We start from the raw sequence: 18,270 nt of genomic DNA on the forward strand, positions 1-18,270 counted from the left end.
CAGAAAAGTCTGAGACTCACTTCTTCATCAACTTGTTCATTTATTCATTCACAAAAAATCATCTTACTACTTCAGAAAGAACACCAAGACCTTTATTAACTTCTCTCTCCTTTCTTTCGGGCTTTCTCTCAAACTCAATCCACATTTTCATCTACTATCTGAGGGGCGGGGGGAGTCATTTCTTGCAAGTGTAGTTCCCTCATCAGCATCCCTCTCCAGTCTCCGTTTCTTTGACTTCCATTTCTACATTTCTTCATTTACCCCCCTTTGGCTAATTCCTTATTAAACAAAACAAGCATTTGTGTGTGTGTGTGTTTTTGCTCTGTGTCTCACGTTTTCCCCTTCTCCTTAGCAAACAGCCTTAGCACATCTAAGACTATCTCAGCCCCTCCCCTATTCACTTCTCCATGCAGAAGGCCATGGTGTAATCCTCAAATTGCTCTCTCCAAGGTCACTAATGAACAGTCTTGAAAATATCTAGGGATCTCCCTCAATCTCCATGTTACTTCTCTTTCCTTGCTATAGCGTTTTGCTCTGGGGACCCCCCAACTGCTTGAAATATCAGTCCCCTTCTGTCATTATATTCTGAGTGCTTCTCTGCAACATTTCTGGCTGTTTCCTCCCTTCTCCCCAATTGCCAGACCTCAGATTTGCAGAAGTCACCAGACATCTCCATCTAGATGACCAGAGCGAACGCCTGTCTCAAAGGGATCGCACGGCCTTTATCTCGCTGTGCTCTACTTCTGCAAAGGCCCCTTACACGGTCCACTTCTGCAGTCTTGCTAGTTTTCCTGGTCATAATCCATAGGGCCCATTGTAACCAAAGCTACTTCTTAGATACACATGTATCATTCTTTCAAAAACCATTGATTAAAATACTTCTACTGAGGAAAAAAATAAATATATATTAATTCGGTTCTCAAATACGTCGATGATTTGGTGGGTCTGACTCATCTTATCAGCCTCACTCATTCATTCATATAGTCAGTCAATCAACAAATATTTATTGAGCACCTACTATGAGTCAGGCACTGTTCTAGGCATCAGTGAATAAATTTGATGATAATAATATTATTAATTATAAATAATAATTATTATTATCCCTGTCTTTATGGAGCACCCATTGTTGTGTGGATTTATCTCCCACACTTATGCTACATTCCGCTTAAACTATATTATTTCCTTTTTCTGGCCTACCCAATTTTTCATCTTTTTTAAAAATTAGTTTTTGAATGCATGGAATTTCTTTTCTTCATTTCCTTCTGTCCTGACAAAAATTTCCTCTTAGAATATACTCATGAATAAAACCTTAGAAAAAGACATTTATTAAAATCTAGTATGTGCCACGCCTCATCCTCATTCCCTACCTCATTCCCCAGGTGTGAGCCATACATTTCAAAAAACCCACACCTGCGGCCCCTGGGATGGCCACACCTTCTCACTGCCCTGCACCTTTATTGTTGGGCTGCTCCCAAGATCTAGGACCCCTTTCTCCCTTCTTTTCCTGGCTAACTCCAGGAAGACAACTGAACAAGACAGTTAGTGCCTGGACAGAATCCTGACTCCACCCTTTACCTCTAGCAGGACCTGGGCAGATTATTTAATCTCTCCAAGTCACAGTTTCATCACCTGTACAATGTGGCTAACAATAGTAGCTACACATAGAGGTGTTGCCATGGTTAGATGAGATAACACTCAGAAAACAAATAGAACACTGCCTGACACATGCAAGAACGCAATAACCATTGCTTGATAGTATTGTTGTCACAGTTCTACAGGAGAGATAGAACAAAGGCCATGAACACACATAGGAGCCGTTAATATAACCTTGAGAAGTCTGGGAAGGTTGGAGGAGCTGGCATGTCTTCTGTGTGTTGATAAACCCCTGGTTTATCTCTGTTGCAGGACTGTGACGTTATATTTTAATTGAATATTTACATATGTCTCCACTGTGGAGAGGCTGAGAGGGTAGATATCATGTCTTATGTACACGTCTTAGGAATTCACAACATGTAGCACAGGGACTGGCTTTGCAAAAGCTCAATAGTGTTGAGAGAGGAAAAGAATGCATCCCATCGAACTGCAGAGTCAGCTTCTTCTCAAAGAGGTGTTTCTGGCTCTGCTCTGTCCCAGGCTAGGTAACTCGTCCTGTTTTGTTCTCCAGGGCAGCGGACACGTCTGAACATCACGGGCACCTTTACCTGGGCGACATCTTACTCCCCCACTAGACTGGAAGCTCCCTGAGAGAAGCAGCCCCATCTTCAGGGCACTTCCCAGCGTCCCTTGGCTGAAAGAAAAGTCTGAGAGAGGCTGAGATCACACTTGGAAACACAGTTGCTAGGATTTCAGTGACTGCACGGAAAACACAGGCAGGGGCCTTGAGTGGGTGGCCAGGCCTTGCTCACACTTCCTGCCTTCCTTCAGAGCCCTGTGCTCACCCAGCCAAGAGCCCCGGCGCTCTGTGTGGCAGAGCTTTGGAACCCGGCCGCTAGAATGAAAAGAAGGGGAAGCAGGGAGGCCAGGGAGTCGTTGGAAATGACTGTCCTGATATCCCGTTTCATCGTGGGTATGCACTTAATGACACATCAGGAAACTTTTTTCCAGCAGCAAGTCTTTTTTCCACTCCACTTGTGGACATGTTGAAAGATCACACATACGTTTTCAATGAAGTCACTGACAGTCGGGGAAGCCAGCAGCGGCAGCTGGTGGGTCCGAATTACCCAGAGGCGATCTAATCTCTGGGCCTCGCACTGGGAAAGCAGTTTGAGGAAGGTAAAGACTCCGTTAAAAAAAAAAAAAAAATTTTTTTTTTTGAAGGAAGAAAAAGAACAAGAACAAAAAGAGAAATTGTATGGCTTGAGGCAGCTGCTGCTGTTGCTAAAAACCAAGAAAGAAGGCAGGAGGGGCCTCGCCCCGGGGATGACAGTGAGGCTTGTTATCAGCCACCGGGGTGGCCAGGGCCAGTGGTCCTGGGAGACTATCACTTCCTTTGTGCAATGAGATACCAGAGAATTGCTGGGTCCCAGCGGACCCGCCCAGGAAGCCTGGGACCGGGGGCTCCTCTGATCGGAATGCCTGCACTCACTCATAAACAATGTCAGTGCCGCTCATGAGACATGAGTAAGAGCAGAAGGACCAACAACAGGCCGGGGAACCCTGAAAGTAGTCACTGAAGTCTTGAAAGATGAAGGCAGCAGGGTGGGACAGCTGTTGAGCGCGTCCGTGAGAGGTCCTGGGGAGAACGACATTCCAAGGAGGCCGGCAGTTCTCACCCGGCTGCTTGCCCCTCCGGCACAATGTCACAGCCGGGGCCTCCTCCCAGAAGCAAAGCCGAAGGGAGAAGAACACAGTGGGGGCCGCTGACCTCCCTTTTCCCGATGAACACAGAGGTCTGCACGTCTAGCCAGAACGGCATGATCATATATTTGTCCACCAGTCAGTTCAAAGAAACCATCTTGCCAAGGGAAAGCTTAGTTCTCCCTGAAACTGGGGCATTTTAATCAAAAGGAATGGTTGGCCAGCAGGACCTACGACCACCTCTGCTGTTACAGTTAATGAGATTGGAACTCTGCTATCATAATTTCCTGATCAGCTCCAAAAGCTGTTTCCAGAACATTCACAGAGATAAATCAGGTAATGTCCCTGGCCTTGAGAAGCTCAAGGTGGAGAGAGTCACGTAAACAGGTCATTGTAGCGGAGTTGGGTGCCGAGGAGGTTTGTGCCCGCTATGAACATGGGGACGCAGGAGAGGCTGGGTGAGGCTGGGGCTGGATGTGGCGAGCAGAGGAGGGGGAGAGGACAGGAGGCAGCCATGAGCAAGGAAAAGTCAAGGCCGCCAGGTGTGACGTGGTCTCCTTGCTGCTGATGCACCCTGCTGCCTTCCTGAACTTCCTCTAGGCTTTTCCCATGTCCTCCCTCAACAACCTTTCCATTCCCATTTCACTCGTGCTTACTATCGGCGTCCTGCGTGTTCCTGAATGTTTTTGCCAGTCCCTAGTCCATTCCCGACATGGGGAGTGCCCTCCTAGTGTTTCAGTAACTCCACCCACCCATCATTCAACTCCTATCTCCCTCCCTGTTTTAAGCTTATCTTCAAGTTCATGGGGCAAAGGTTTTTGCTCCCACTACTTTTGGCTTAATAATGGGCAAGAGAAGAAATCTGGTTGTTGAAGGTGCTGATATAAAAGAGGGTTCATCTTTTTTTTTGGCAAATATTTTTAGTGGCATATCCAGGGCTTTGAAACAACTTCTCAGTAATAACCCGTTATGCCTAATTGAACGCTCAAATCATTTCTAGTTGAAGTATACAATAGGAAAGTTGCATTCAGGGTGACTTCCTTTCAGAAATTTATCCCGCCATCGGTACCCTTTGCAATTATTGATATACGGCCCACAGAGCTGGGACCGTGATCCAAACTGCTCAATCAGAATATCTCCTTTCCCTGACCACAATAATTGGTGCAGGCATAAGGACGTGACGAAGTCCCCAGAAAATGCAAAGTCCTCGTACAATGTTTTTCTGAAGCCACTGGGCAAAAAAAGACAAGCTAGGTGATCTGCAGGCGCCAACAGCCTGTGAAGAACTATGGGTGTAAATGTTAGACAGTGTTTTGGGAAGGAGTGAGTGAGAATAAAGATGACACACAAAAACAGAGGGCAGACAGGGAAGAAAGAGAAAGACAAAGAAGAATTTCTCCCCCCTCGAATTTATCTGTGTCCAAAAGTGCAACAACTGTTCTTAAAATCCTTCATCATGTAACCTGTTAATTCTGACTTTTTGTTGCTTGAATTAGGCTCCATGGCATTTGTGACTCCTGCAATCAAAAGCATTTTTAAAAATTCAGTTGTATAGACATATATCACCTGAGACATCAATGATATAATCTCTTACATAAAAAACAGGGATTCACCAGACCAAAATGGAAAGACAATGGATTATATAGTAAAAAAAAAATAATAAAAGATATGGTTGGGGCAATTACATGATGAGAAAAGAGTCAATCCCCCAGGAAAACATAGCAACTTTAAATATCGATTCATCAAACAACGGAGTCTCAAAATACACAAAACAAAAATGATCAGAGCTGAAAGGAGAAACAGATAAGTGCACATTATAGTTTAGGACATTGACACTCCACTCCTAACAAATGACAGAATGACTAGATAGAAAATCAGCAAGGGTATGGAATTTAACAACACAGCCCACCAGAGGGATGTAGTTGACATTCACGACAATTCACCCAACAGTACAGAATATACAAAGCCCCTAAGAATACTTATAGCACCTAAGCGAGAAAAGGTCTCAAATCAATAGCCTAAATTCTTACCTCAAGAAACTAGAAAAAGAGAAGCAAAATAAACACAAAGCAAGCATAGGGAAAGAAATAATAAAGCTATGAACAGAAATAAATGCAATTCCAAACAGGAAGACAATAGAGAAAAATCAATGAAACAAAAAGCTGGTTTCTTCAATAAAATTAATAAACCTCTGGCAGGCTGAATAAGATACAAGATAAAAAGACACGAATCACTACATTGGGCCTGAAACAGAGAATATTACTATAGATCCTACTGCCATTAAAAGGATAATAGGAGAGTGATACAAATAACTTGACGCTTGTAAATTTGACAACACTGAAGAAATGAACCAATTTCTCAAAAACCACAAACTACCATCAATCAACCAAGATGAAATAGGCTCCTGTAGAGTCCTATAACCACAAAATAAATTTGATTTGTAATTTAAAGCTCCCCAAAATGAAGTCTCCAGACTCGAATGGCTTCAGTGAAGAAATTTACCAAACATTTAAAGAAGAATTAACACCAATTACACAATGTCTTCCAGAACATAGAAGAAGAAGAAACTTTTCCCAATTAATTTGTTAGGCATGACCCTGATACTAATCAGAAAAGAATTGTACAAAAAGAAAAAGGGGGAGGAGGAGGAGGAGGTGGGAGAGGAGAAGAGGAGGAGGAGGAGGAGGAGGAGGAGGAGGAGGAGGAGGAGGAGGAGGAGGAGGAGGAGGAGGAGGAGGAGGAGGAGGAGGAGAAGAAGAAGGAGAAGAAGAAGAAGAAGAAGAAGAAGAAGAAGAAGAAGAAGGAGGAGGAGGAGGAGGAGGAGGAGGAGGAGGAGGAGAAGAAGAAGAAGAAACATAAATACCTTTCATTAATTTAGATGTAAAAAATACTCAAGAAAATATTAGCAAATTGAATCGAGCAATGTGTAAAAAGAATAAATTATATGTTATGAACAAGTGGGACATATTTCACATATGTAAGACCTGGTTAAGTATTCAAAAATCAACCAATGTAATTTACCAAGTCAACAGGCAAAAGGGAAAAAAAAAATCACATGATCATATGAATTGATGCAGAAAAAGCATTTGACAAAATCCGATACCCATTCATGATGAACACTCTCAGCAAAGAGGGAGGAATAGAGGGGCATTTCCACAATACGATAAAGAAAATGCTTAAGAAACCTTCAGCTAACATCATCCTTAAAGATTGAATGTGTTTCTCCTAAGATCAGGGTCAAGGTAAAGGCATCCATTCCCACCATTCTTATTCAGCATAGCCCTGGAAGTTCAAGCCAGCCCTCAGTTAAGTTGAGTCTAAAACAGGCCTTCCGTTAGCAACAGATTTGGGAGGCCAGCAATTGTCACAAAAGAGACACGTACATTTGGAAAATGAAAAGTGGGTAGAGCCTCTGACTTGTATAACGTAGAAAAGTATAGAGGGATGGGGGGTTTGAACAAGCAGCCACAACCTGGAAAAGGCCTTCGAATCATTTCTCCGCTCTCTTAGGTAAGTAACAGGAGACGTGAAGCCAGCGTCCCGGGTGGCAGATGTCCCCAACCCCCTGGCTCCCCACCCTATGGCCCTCCAATCACAGCAGCAAAACTACATTTTTGCACAGCACAGCAGAACTCGTGGCGCTTTGCACCTCAAGAGCAATTTTAATTTTGTCAGGCCAGCTGGGGCTTGTTTTTGAGTGCGTGGAAAGATAGGAAGCTCCCAAACAGGAAGTCAGGATAGGGTTACACTGACAAATCTGTGATTTTGCTCATGACTTTAGAGCAGAGGAATGTTCCATTGCATAAACTGCATTGCTGCAACCAAGCTTAAAATATAAATATTGGCATCCATATATAATATATATTGGCTCAAAGATGCATAGATGTTTAAAATACATATTGGCTTAAACATGATATATGTTTTTAAGCCAATTTGGCTGCTGGTTGTGATTCTCAGAGTTTGAGTGTTATCTTTGTTCTTTCCTAATTAAAAATCCTTCCCCTCACGGAGGGAAGCTGTCCCCATCTCTCGTCTTCCTGACTCTGTCTCTGTCTGTAACCCTTTCTCCACCTTGCTGCTGGTGTGACCGTCTCAGGACACAGTTAGATCAAGTCACCTCCCCGCTTAGATCATCTCTGGTGGTTCCTAACCTTCCGCCATGCCCTTGAAAGGGCAGTCCGTGGGCAGGAGCTAGCTCCAGAATTTGGTTTCTGTCCATAATGAGGTTAGTACAGAAGTCAAGAGCAAACGTTTGGAAACTATAGACAATTTGACTTTGCGTGTTCTCCAGGCGTGTGAGGAGTTGGTGTGGGTCACTGAGCAGGGTCCATACAGGGCGCTGTAGAACCCACACTGCGGCACGGACTCCATGCTCTTAGTAGGCCGTGAAAGATTGGGGGACAAAAGCCGATCCCCGGCCCTTCACCACAGGTAATTGAAGAAGAATGATAATCCAGGATAAAGTGCAAAGACTTCACCCCCAAATCCTTCAGTAGGTGGCCTATGTGTGGGGTTCTTCCAACGTCTTCTGGAACTCCTGTGTCTTTCCCCTCTGCCAAGCTCCTTGACAGTCCTCCAAATACCGTGTACATATTAATATTTCCCTACGAAATGCCTCTCTCTACCTTGTCTGTCTGGAGACTTTTCTCTCATCCTTTCCAGTCCTGCTAAAACAGTTCTGTGGGACCAGGTTTGAGGCCATTGTAAATCCCCAACACAGATATCGCCTCCATGTATCCTTCCATGCTACCCAGTGCATTCACTCAACAAGCTTTTTTTTTTTTTTCAATGTCAAATCCAGGGTGGATAGAATAAGTCAACCTCCCTGCCGCAAAATGACTCCTAGTTTCATGAATCTTCTGCTTGTTGTCTCCTGGCAGACAGTGGCCATGTCTTGACCATCTTTGTGTCCCCAATGCCTCTGTACCATGAACATGGTAGGAACTAGGGGAATGATACATTTGGAATTAAGGTTCACAATATTAGGCGAAACATAAAGAGGTACTTGGAAATATTTTACCACCTCGGTTAATCTGTCTGGTCTTTCATTTCCCTTCTATCACATGCAGGATTTTAACACCTACAGTTCCTTTGAAGCTCAAATATTCTTTGTAGAGTCAGAGAATTCATCTCACCAGACCCCCCTTACTCTGGATTCCCCTAGAAGATGATCATGTTCTCCCCCGACAACAACTCCTGAGACTCTAAACCCCAAAGTGGCAACCACAGGAGGGCATTGGCTGTGTTTCCCTGAGACTTTTCATCAGCTCTTCTTTTCAGTTGTTTGTAGACTGCTCTTTAGCCAGGTAATGAAAATATTTAGAAATAAGCAGGGATTTTAAATTTTGATTTTACTTGACAGACGTCTTCTCCAGCTCTTGCTGGGAAACAGAGGTGAAAAGGCATGTTTCAACACAAATGTTTCACATGTCCGCAGGCTTGCTGAAGAGCATGCAATGGTCATTCACACATAAGGCAATAGATCTGGAACATCCCAAGTTAAAGGCATCAAGCCAGAACTCGGTTGGCATTGTGGGTAATTAAGTCAATATCGGTTCCCATTAAACCTCCTGAATGGAGGCCAATGCTTTTCTTCTCCCCACGGTCTCTCTCTATATATCAGATTTCACAAAAGTATAGGTTGAAATGTATATTGTCCTTTGGGTTTGATGAGATGCAAGTCTCCTCTCCCCTCAAGATTTCAGCACAGCAGAAAATTCTTTCTAGACTTGATCTAACATCCAATTCTTGATCTGGAATAAACAAATGCAATCTGACCAAAGTCTCCCGTTGCTCTTATTTAATATTGTGGACGAGTTGATTTAATTTTTCTTTTGAGTCACAGCAGAGTCATGGACAGTGATCAATATCCAGCATGTCGCCTTCCCAGGAAAGTCAGCACCACGCTCTGGGAGTACGGCCTCCCTTCTGAGCTTTCCTCTTGTCCAGAACACACATCCCGAACCCCTCCTCACCTGGCAAGATCAGACTCACCCTGCAAGTCTCAAATCAGGTAATACTTCCATAGGCCCCTATGTGTCCCCCTACCTGGGGCAAATGACACTCTTTCCTGCTCCCAGAGTCTCCTTGACAACCCACCTTTGAAAGCTATGTAAGAACAATGTTAATGTCAAGTTTCTCCCACCTCGGTGGTGAGCAGGGCAAAGAGAACACACTCATTTTGATGTCTTCTCACCCATGCGGTCTAATTCTAAGGAAAATCATCCAAACGAGCAAAGATGGAGGAAGATCCTGACATTTTCATTTCCTCCAACAATTCTTCTCAGGAAGATGCAACTGAGTCCGAAACACCAAGTAAGGTGGTCAAAGGGGCGGCAAGGGGAATCGCTCCACAAAGTGACCTCACTGGCCCTGTCCCCCCGTTGGATAAAAAGCCTCCAATAATGCTGTGAAGGATGTTTTCTGAGGTTACAGACAGAAATTCATCCTCGATAGCCACACACACCCCCTTTTAGACTACACTCCCACAAGGAAAAAAAAAAAAAAAAGCAAAGCACCTCTCCATGAAAACTGACATGTGAATCCTTGCAGGCAATTCTTGAGTCCAAGAGCAAAGGAGAGAATATGCTGCTGTCAGTCTCTGGGGCGTGCCCCGCGAAGATGTCTGTCACCGCCGGATGCCACTGCGTCTGTTCTCATCTTTCAGAAGCCTTGCGCTTCCACTGACAGACCGGCTTCCCTCCTCCTGTCCCTGGTGCCATACCCACGGGCCTGCTATACATATTAGTGTGTTCAAAGCGCCATTCCCAGCAGGAGTTCCCAGAGGAGGCTACACACCCAGGAGGAAGGAGATAAAGGTCTGAAAACGCAGTTTTAATTGCCTGTGGATTTGGGGAGCCTGTTTTGATTAACAAGTAATGCTGTAACGGCAGGCCTATCTCTTAGAATTTAATGAAAAGAATTTCCTTTCCTACTTAAGAAAGTGAACGAGGGAGTCAGATATCTCCGCAACACCCCCCTCCCCAACCCCCAAGCAATAATTTGATTCATGCAAGCTGAGGAATTTGAAAGCCAAGACCGTGACCGACAAAAAAAAGCAACTTTCAAAAGGCTCTGGCGCCCTCTGCTGGCAATTGCTGCTGAGAGCAGCCGCACAGAAGAGGATTCCTGGTCACTGAAGGTTAGACGTGACCTATTCCACTTGATTCCTTTAAAGAACAAGCAGGCACAGTTGAAAAGCCTCACTCAGCAAAGCCGTGTGGCTTGTTAATGGGAATTGTGCTGTGGTCCGAGGAGCACCCTACCATGTTAGAACTCCCGGTTTCTGAATATCATGCCTCTCCTTAATAGCTACGTCTTTACGCAAGTTATTTAACCTGTCTGCCTCCCATCTCTAAAATAAGATACTAATGCAAATCAAATGGTTTGGAAAAAAATGAAAAAGATACCATTATTTGAAAGAAATTATTTACCTGGTAGTTCTAGCTTTGGCATTATCGAGGCTGCCCGGATAATTAAGTTATCGGGGCTGCTGGATTCCCCTGCCGTATTTATTGTTCTGTGAGGTTGGCGAAGGAAAAGTTGAATAGCAGGTGCCAGTTCTTTGGTTAAAGTTACACACATCTCATTTATGCTCATTATCTAGCAAATTACAATCCACATAACTTTAGAACTAACTCCGGCACAGATGTGCTGATTACTCGCCCTGCTTACCAATTTACTGGGGCCGCTGCGTCCCTTGCAAACCATAGACTGAATGCCTTCTCTTCTCTTTCTTTTTTTGTGTGCCTAATTTGGCATCATGACATCCAGGTTCACATCAGCTCTTCCTCTTTCTTATCTCAGAGCTAACATGTTGTGTACAGGAAGTTCTTGGAATCTCTTCTTGTAATTGTGCACTTTTTTTTGTCTTTAATTGGTATTAAGTTGGCAGTGTAAAACCTGAGTCAATTCAGAAACTTCAAAAGACATGGCGACTTCCAGTGGGAACTTGATCTGACGAATTCCTTCAGCCTGTGAAAGTCACTATAAAAATGTTGGCCCTGGTAAGAAGCATTTTTATAGACCTTCCCGGCTTTAGGCAGGAAAAGCACAATAGCCTGCTTGCGTATTGATTGAAGAACTATTTCCCCAGTGTATGAAATTATTTTTCTCAATTATACAGATATTCATTGAGTATAAAATGTAGGTGGGCATAACATATTGTTCTTAATCCAGGATACACAGGGAGCAAGAGAGATCATGACCCCCAAAAGCCTGTATCTCAGCAGAAGGGCTGGCTGTTGGTCAAATGTCATTTAACTAATCCCTCTTGGCCACCAGAACCCATTCTACTGATTGCCATGGCTGCGCTAAAAAGCTGGCTGGAAGATGTTTCCCTGGGATTATACTGTTAAGTTAGTTTGAATATGCACACGCATGTTTTAAAATGATACTGAGTGCACACACAAAAGCAACTTGTAAAGTACAGATAGTTTGTCCTAGGTAGTAATATGATATGCCCCAGATGGATCAATGTCCCAGTTATTTTGAGTCCCAGCTCATGATCTTCTAACCATGCTTGTAGCTTTCAAGCTTCAGTGTTCAAATCGTGTGCCGGAGGACGGCCGTGGGCATCCCTGTGCCGAAGGTGTGCATTTCAGATTCAGGAGTGCGAAGCCCAAGGTTCTGATGTGCAGGTCCCCCAGATAACACTCTAAGAAAAACTGTGCTTCAGCATGCTAATTTCTTTTCCATCAGTTCAGTAATACTTTTTCAGCTATTATTTTTTGGAGATACACATGTGTAGTGGGTGTCTTCTGTCTCTCAGGCACTCTGCATGGTGGGTTCCCCTTATAGTTCAGAATGGTGGTTAAGAGCAAAGAAGGAAGACCCTCTGGGCTCAGATCCCACCTCACTTAACCTCTCTGTACCCACCTTCTCCTTTGGAAAAGAGGTTGTTTGCAGACCACCGTGATGAAGCACATATTGCAAGAAAGCAACTCACACACATTTTTTGGTTTCCCGCTGCATATAAAAGTTATGTTTACACTATGCTGTAGTCTATTAACTGTGCAATAGCATTATGTATATACATGATTAAAAAATACTGTATTGCTTTAAAATGCTAACCATCATCAGAGCCTCTTGGAAAAATGGTACCAATCAACTTGCTTAATATGGGGTTGCCACAATCCTTCAATTTGTAAAACATGCAATGTCTGCTAAGCACAATAAAGCAAGGTATGCTTGTATCTTCATTGTACAGTAATTGTGATGGTCAGATGGGTCAATGTGTGTAAAATGTCTAGCACAACACCTACAATACGAAGACAGATGTTCCCATTACACATTCGAATGGAAGGGGGAGCAGTGAAATGGTTGTACCAAGCACACACAGCCAGTCAGTAGTATGTCCAGGATCAAATTTCACATAGACTGGTAGCCTGTTCTGCAACATGCATAATCCACATTCCCTTTACCCCCGACAAGCTTTTGTACAAGGCAAGGAATTACTCACTAGAGTAAGAGTGGAAGAAGCATTCTGTGGTGTTTGCCAATGGAGGTGGAAAACAACAAGGAGTTCTATGCAAGTTTGGAGGAAACACCTCCATTTACACCTTGAAAGATTTGTCCACTGTCTCGTGAATAGAAAGATGCCTAAGAGTGTAGGTTAGGTAGAAACCCACATTTCCAGATACCCTGGATTCAATTAGCATAAAATAGGAAGTGTGAGCAAAGTTTTTTTTCTAATAAATTGTTTTCTGGCCCACACCAGGCATTACGCAGAACAAGTCCATTCTGCAATGCATTCTTATACTTGAATGTCTGATCCAAAAGTTGTATCCTAGACTAAAAGGAAAAACCCTCCTTGTTGCAAATTAAAATTATTTCATTCCCCCCTGATCCCACTGGAAATGAGACTCTCATGTAAATCATATTACTGGATAAAGCATATGCATGCATTTCTTAACAGTAGTAAAGGAAACAGTACATAGTGTTGCTAACGGATCAAGGGAGTCATAAAATCCAGAGTAATTGTTTTTATTTCAGAATCTTCTGTGCTCTCCATCTTTTGACAAGTGCTGAATTGGGCAGATAATGGTTTGAATGTAGTAACATTTTCTTACATTTCTGCATCACTCAGCACACGCGCACACACACACACACACATACACACAGATACACTGGTCTTTTATTTTAAAACTACCTCTGTAAATGCTATACACCATTGACAGGACATGGAGATCATGTAGTTAACAGCAATAAGGCCTGCCATTCAGCTGGGATGGTGGCATATTGAAGATCCTTCCTACATTTGAATATTTGAACATGTCCCTCCAAACAATAAAGTTCTCCCCGAGAATAGATGTCAAGTCTCCCAACAACAGTTTTTCTCTAAAGAAAAGGATAATTATGCATTGTCCACTTCCATTCAGACCCAAATTGTTATTCCCTCTAAAGCATGCCGAGGCTCTCTTGTACGCTAGCACTTTTCTAGAAAACTTCATTCTCCTTCCTCTCCCACAATCTTTATTGTCTCCAGATGCCACAAACATGACTTGCTCAACGGTTAGCAATTATAATGGCCGTGACTAAATTTAACCGGTAATTGTGCAAAAGTCTGATATTCTAGTATAAGCCAAAAGTTAGCTAGCTTTACAGACAAAAATGCAAGAAATAGGATCCCTTGCACAGCAAACACGAGGAAAGAAAGGGCTTCCTTTGGGTTATTTTATAAGGCGATAGGGTATTACAGCTCTTAAGCTGGAGGAGGACAAGAAAGGGGCTTCTTAGCCCAGTTGGCTGGAAGAAATTCCCAAAGATGTAGTTGACAAGAATGGAATGTGCTTTCTGGGCAACATGATACAGAGAAGGAGTTTCTGAAGGCAGAGAAATTTCATAGGGTCGCCTGCCAAATTAAATACACTACCGTGGAGTTAGAGAAGTTAAGAACAGAGAGACGTATCCCTCCCTGCTTGGACTTGAGAGATGGACATGAGTGTGAGGGTACGTATGCAAGTGTGTTATAAAATACAATATTATTCTGCACACAAAAAGGCTCAGAAAGATTAAAATATACAAATAGTACATCTGGACAATAAAATATTATTCAGTGCTAAAAGGAAATGCACTATCAAGCCATGAAAAGATATGCAGGAAGCTTACATGCGTGTTGCTGAATGAAAAAAGCCAATCTGAAGAAGAATCAGTGGTTACCAGAATTTAGATGGGAGGGAGGGGTAAATTCCCAAAGCATAGACGAATTTGAGGGCAGTGAAACTACCCTGTCGATAGAATAATGATGGACATATATCATTATATATTTGCCCAAACCTATAGAATGTCCAATACCAGGAGTACACCCTAATGTAAGCTATGGACTTTGGGTGATAACGATGTGTTAATTCAAGTTCATGGATTTTCACAAATGTACTACTATGGTGCAGGTTGTTGACAGTGGGGATTGTCTGTGTGTGTGTGTGTGTGTGTGTATGGGCAGAGGATATATGGGAAATCTCTGTGCTGTAGACCTCAAAAAAATGGCCTGAGAGAGATAGATACTAACACACCAATACTAGACTAAATAAATAAACACAAAGGAAAGAAAGCAGGGGTCACAACTTTTATGATAAACAAGATTACATTTAGATCTCAAAGTATTAAAAGTCAGTTTATAATGCTCAAGACAACAACATACAACGAGGCAACTATAGGTATTAACATTTGTTCACCTAATGGCATAGCAACACTTTTCATGAATCATGGTTGAAACGAGACAAAAGAGAAAACACAGAGACTAAAAACGACAGACTTGAACAGACGCGTGTCCAGCCAAGAGATGAGGCTGACCAGAAGCCCGTATGGACGTGAAAGACTTGAACGGCTGCCTCCGATGTTGCTCGTGTCCCCGTGTCCCCGGACAAAGCGCGGGACCACCCCTCTGAGCTCCGCCACCCGGCGGGGTCTGACGTCCCGGCTGCTGACGGGCCTCCTCGCCACGGGTCTCCGCACCTTTTCCGCCGGCGGGGGGCCGCTGGGCAAGCACAGGCGTGCAGCCCCCAACACAGGGAGATGAAAGCGCCGACGGAGGACACGCAACATGGGAGAGAATCACGTCACCCCTCAACCCGGGGCAGGCGGCGAGGGGCTTCGCGAGCGTTGGAGACGCAGGTGAGCGCAGACACGCGTGTCGCCGGTGACACCCTCCTAACACCCTCGCTCACTTCTCCCGGTCCCCACTCCTGCTCCCACGGTTGACGGTGCAGACAGGCCGGCTGCACACCACGCGTCCTTGTCTTCGGGCCTCCAAACGAAGGTGATGATGTAATTTATACAGACCCATGTAAAGATAGATACATAATAGATATAAAACACATAGAAAGTATAGAGGGAGGAAAAATATATATTCTGCTTTTGTACTTTGCTCTGTTAGAGTGTATACTTCTTTTTTTACAAGTATACATAGAATGTTCATGAAAATTAAACACGTCTTGTGTCCAAAATAAAACCTCTATCAATTCTAAAGAATTAAAATAGCAGTAAGATAATTCTCCGACAATAATGCGATAAAACTTTAAGTAACAACAGCAAAAAAAAAAAAAAAAAAAAAAAAAAAAAAGGTTTGTATACCTAGAATTTTAAAAAGTATGCTATTAAACAAGTTTTAGTTCAAAGGGGAAGATAAAATTTTAAAGTTTCTTTAAAATAATGATAATGACCACATAGTATATCTGTCTCTATGAGATGCAATTAAAATAGTTACCAGAGGAGATTTTATAATATTAAATAACTATATCAGTTAAAAGCAAAAATGAAAATAATATAAATGCCCAACTCCAAAAGTTACAAAAATAACAAAACCACCAAAAAAGCAGAAGGAAATGTTTAATAAAGATTAAATTGGACTATAATGACCTGAAAAAGAGAAAAAGGTAAAACTAATTGCAGGAGATGGTGAAAGTGGAAGAGAGTATGGGAGAGATAAATGGTAATAGAAAAAATGCAATAAAAATGAACTTAAAAAATAAAAATAAAAGATAATCCAAAAGAATAAATAAACAAAATAGTAGATAAATCACAAACTAATCTAAACTGGAAAAAAAAAAAAAAAACAGAGGAAATGTAAGTACACAAAATCTAAGTGGAATCAGTAATTTTTAAAAATAACACAACGAACTGAAATTGGACCCAGTAAAGATAGTCTAAGCACATTGATATTCATGAGAAATAAATAAAATAGTTTAAAGCTTCTCCATAAAGAAACACGAGGTCAAGATTGTTTCACAGGGGAATTTTTCCAAATCTTTAAACTTCTGATAAACCGAATGCCATTTAAAAGAACAACAACAACAACAAAAAAAATGGTTTAATGAAGTAAAATAACATGGAACCATAAATTTGATAAACATTACACCCCCCAAAAGAAAGAAACTTAGAGACGAATTTCAATCTTAAATGACAAAGCAAAAATGTTAAGTAAAATACTTGCAAATGCACATGAACAAACCTACATCATGACCAATGACGGTTTATCCCAGTGACTCAGACGCAGTTTAATATTGGGAAACCCATCACTCCAGGTAAGGCTGGCACCCAGGGGACACCTGCACACTGGCTTCCTGACGCCTTGAGCAGAAGGCCCAGCGAGCTAAGCTGTGCCCAAACTGCCGACTCACAGGAACTGTGAGAAGAGTGACGAGAGTTGTTTTAATTCACGAAGTTCGTTTCAATTTTTACACAACAATAATAAATAAGTAATGCAAACATGAACAAAATAAATAAGCATTGTAAGTATTGGGTAGGCTAGCCCAGCCACTACTACGCATTACATAAAGCATTATTAAGCATTGGTTCATGAGTTTTCAAAGACAGGCATATGAATGGAACGGAATAGGAAATCCATAACTATATCCAACTTCATAAGACTTTTAATTTAGTAGAAGGCAGTATCTCGAACTAGTGATATTGTGGGTAACTGAATAGCTCTATATAAGGTTAAAATCCGATTCATTGCTTAAAACAGGATAAATTCTAAATTTATAAAAGATTTAAAGATAAAAATAAAGCTATGTGAATATAAGAAGAAAACATGAGGTGATTTTTTCACCCGTGGGAGGAAATATATTTATCACTATGCCTTCAAATGCAGAAATAATAAGAGAAATAGTTGGTGAATTTGATTAAATAACAATGTAAAACATTCATATGCCAAAACAATAAACCAAGTTAAAAACTAGAGAAAACAATGTTTACAGAGTGGTAATTTCCTTATTGTGTAAGAGCTTCTAAAGACAGAGAAGCAAAAGGCCAACATCTTACCCCCACCCCCACCCCACCCCAAAAAAATACAGAAATAAAGGACTAGAGATACCATTGGTTCAAGAAAGCTTGGGAAGTTCCCTATGAAATCTGAAACTACCCGCCCCCCAATGTGGAGGCAGAGACACTGAAGGAAGAGGTAAATCACTCCAGATTGGCAGGTGGCATGTTTAATAAGTCAGGAACTTATGAGACTTGTGTTGGGTGGCTGCAAGATGAGTAGATCTCTGCACCCCCATCCCAGAATTTTAAAAGTTTTTATAAAGGAATTAACCAGGCTCAGTCCCTTATACTGTGCAGAAGGTCTCAATATCTTACTCTCTTAAAGCTATGTCTTTGCAAATAGCTCCCACTGTGGGGAGAGTAGGCAGAGAGTACATTCTAAGGATGGAGGAGGGGTGAGGAGCCTCTGATGGGCTGGGTCCAGCTTGAGGGTCAACAGCCAGTCATGTCCTCTCCATTACCTCTTCCAACACATGCAAAGTGACCAGAGTACAATAAACGTAAAGGGCTTTTAAATTCATTAAAATAGCCTTAACTTTGCTCAAAAAGAAGAGAAATAAAAGTTAAAACTATACTGATTGATAAAACAAGCTTAAGGAAAACAGTCTCATATATTACTTGTAGAAATTTTAAAATATTAAACTATTCTAAAGAAGAATTTGGTAATTCTAAAAAAAATGACATATGCACTTAACCTTTGTCCCAGTG

Source organism: Furipterus horrens, unplaced genomic scaffold (assembly GCF_987537825.1).
Source record: "Furipterus horrens unplaced genomic scaffold, mFurHor1.1.pri manual_scaffold_7, whole genome shotgun sequence".
Classification (NCBI taxonomy): domain Eukaryota; kingdom Metazoa; phylum Chordata; class Mammalia; order Chiroptera; family Furipteridae; genus Furipterus; species Furipterus horrens.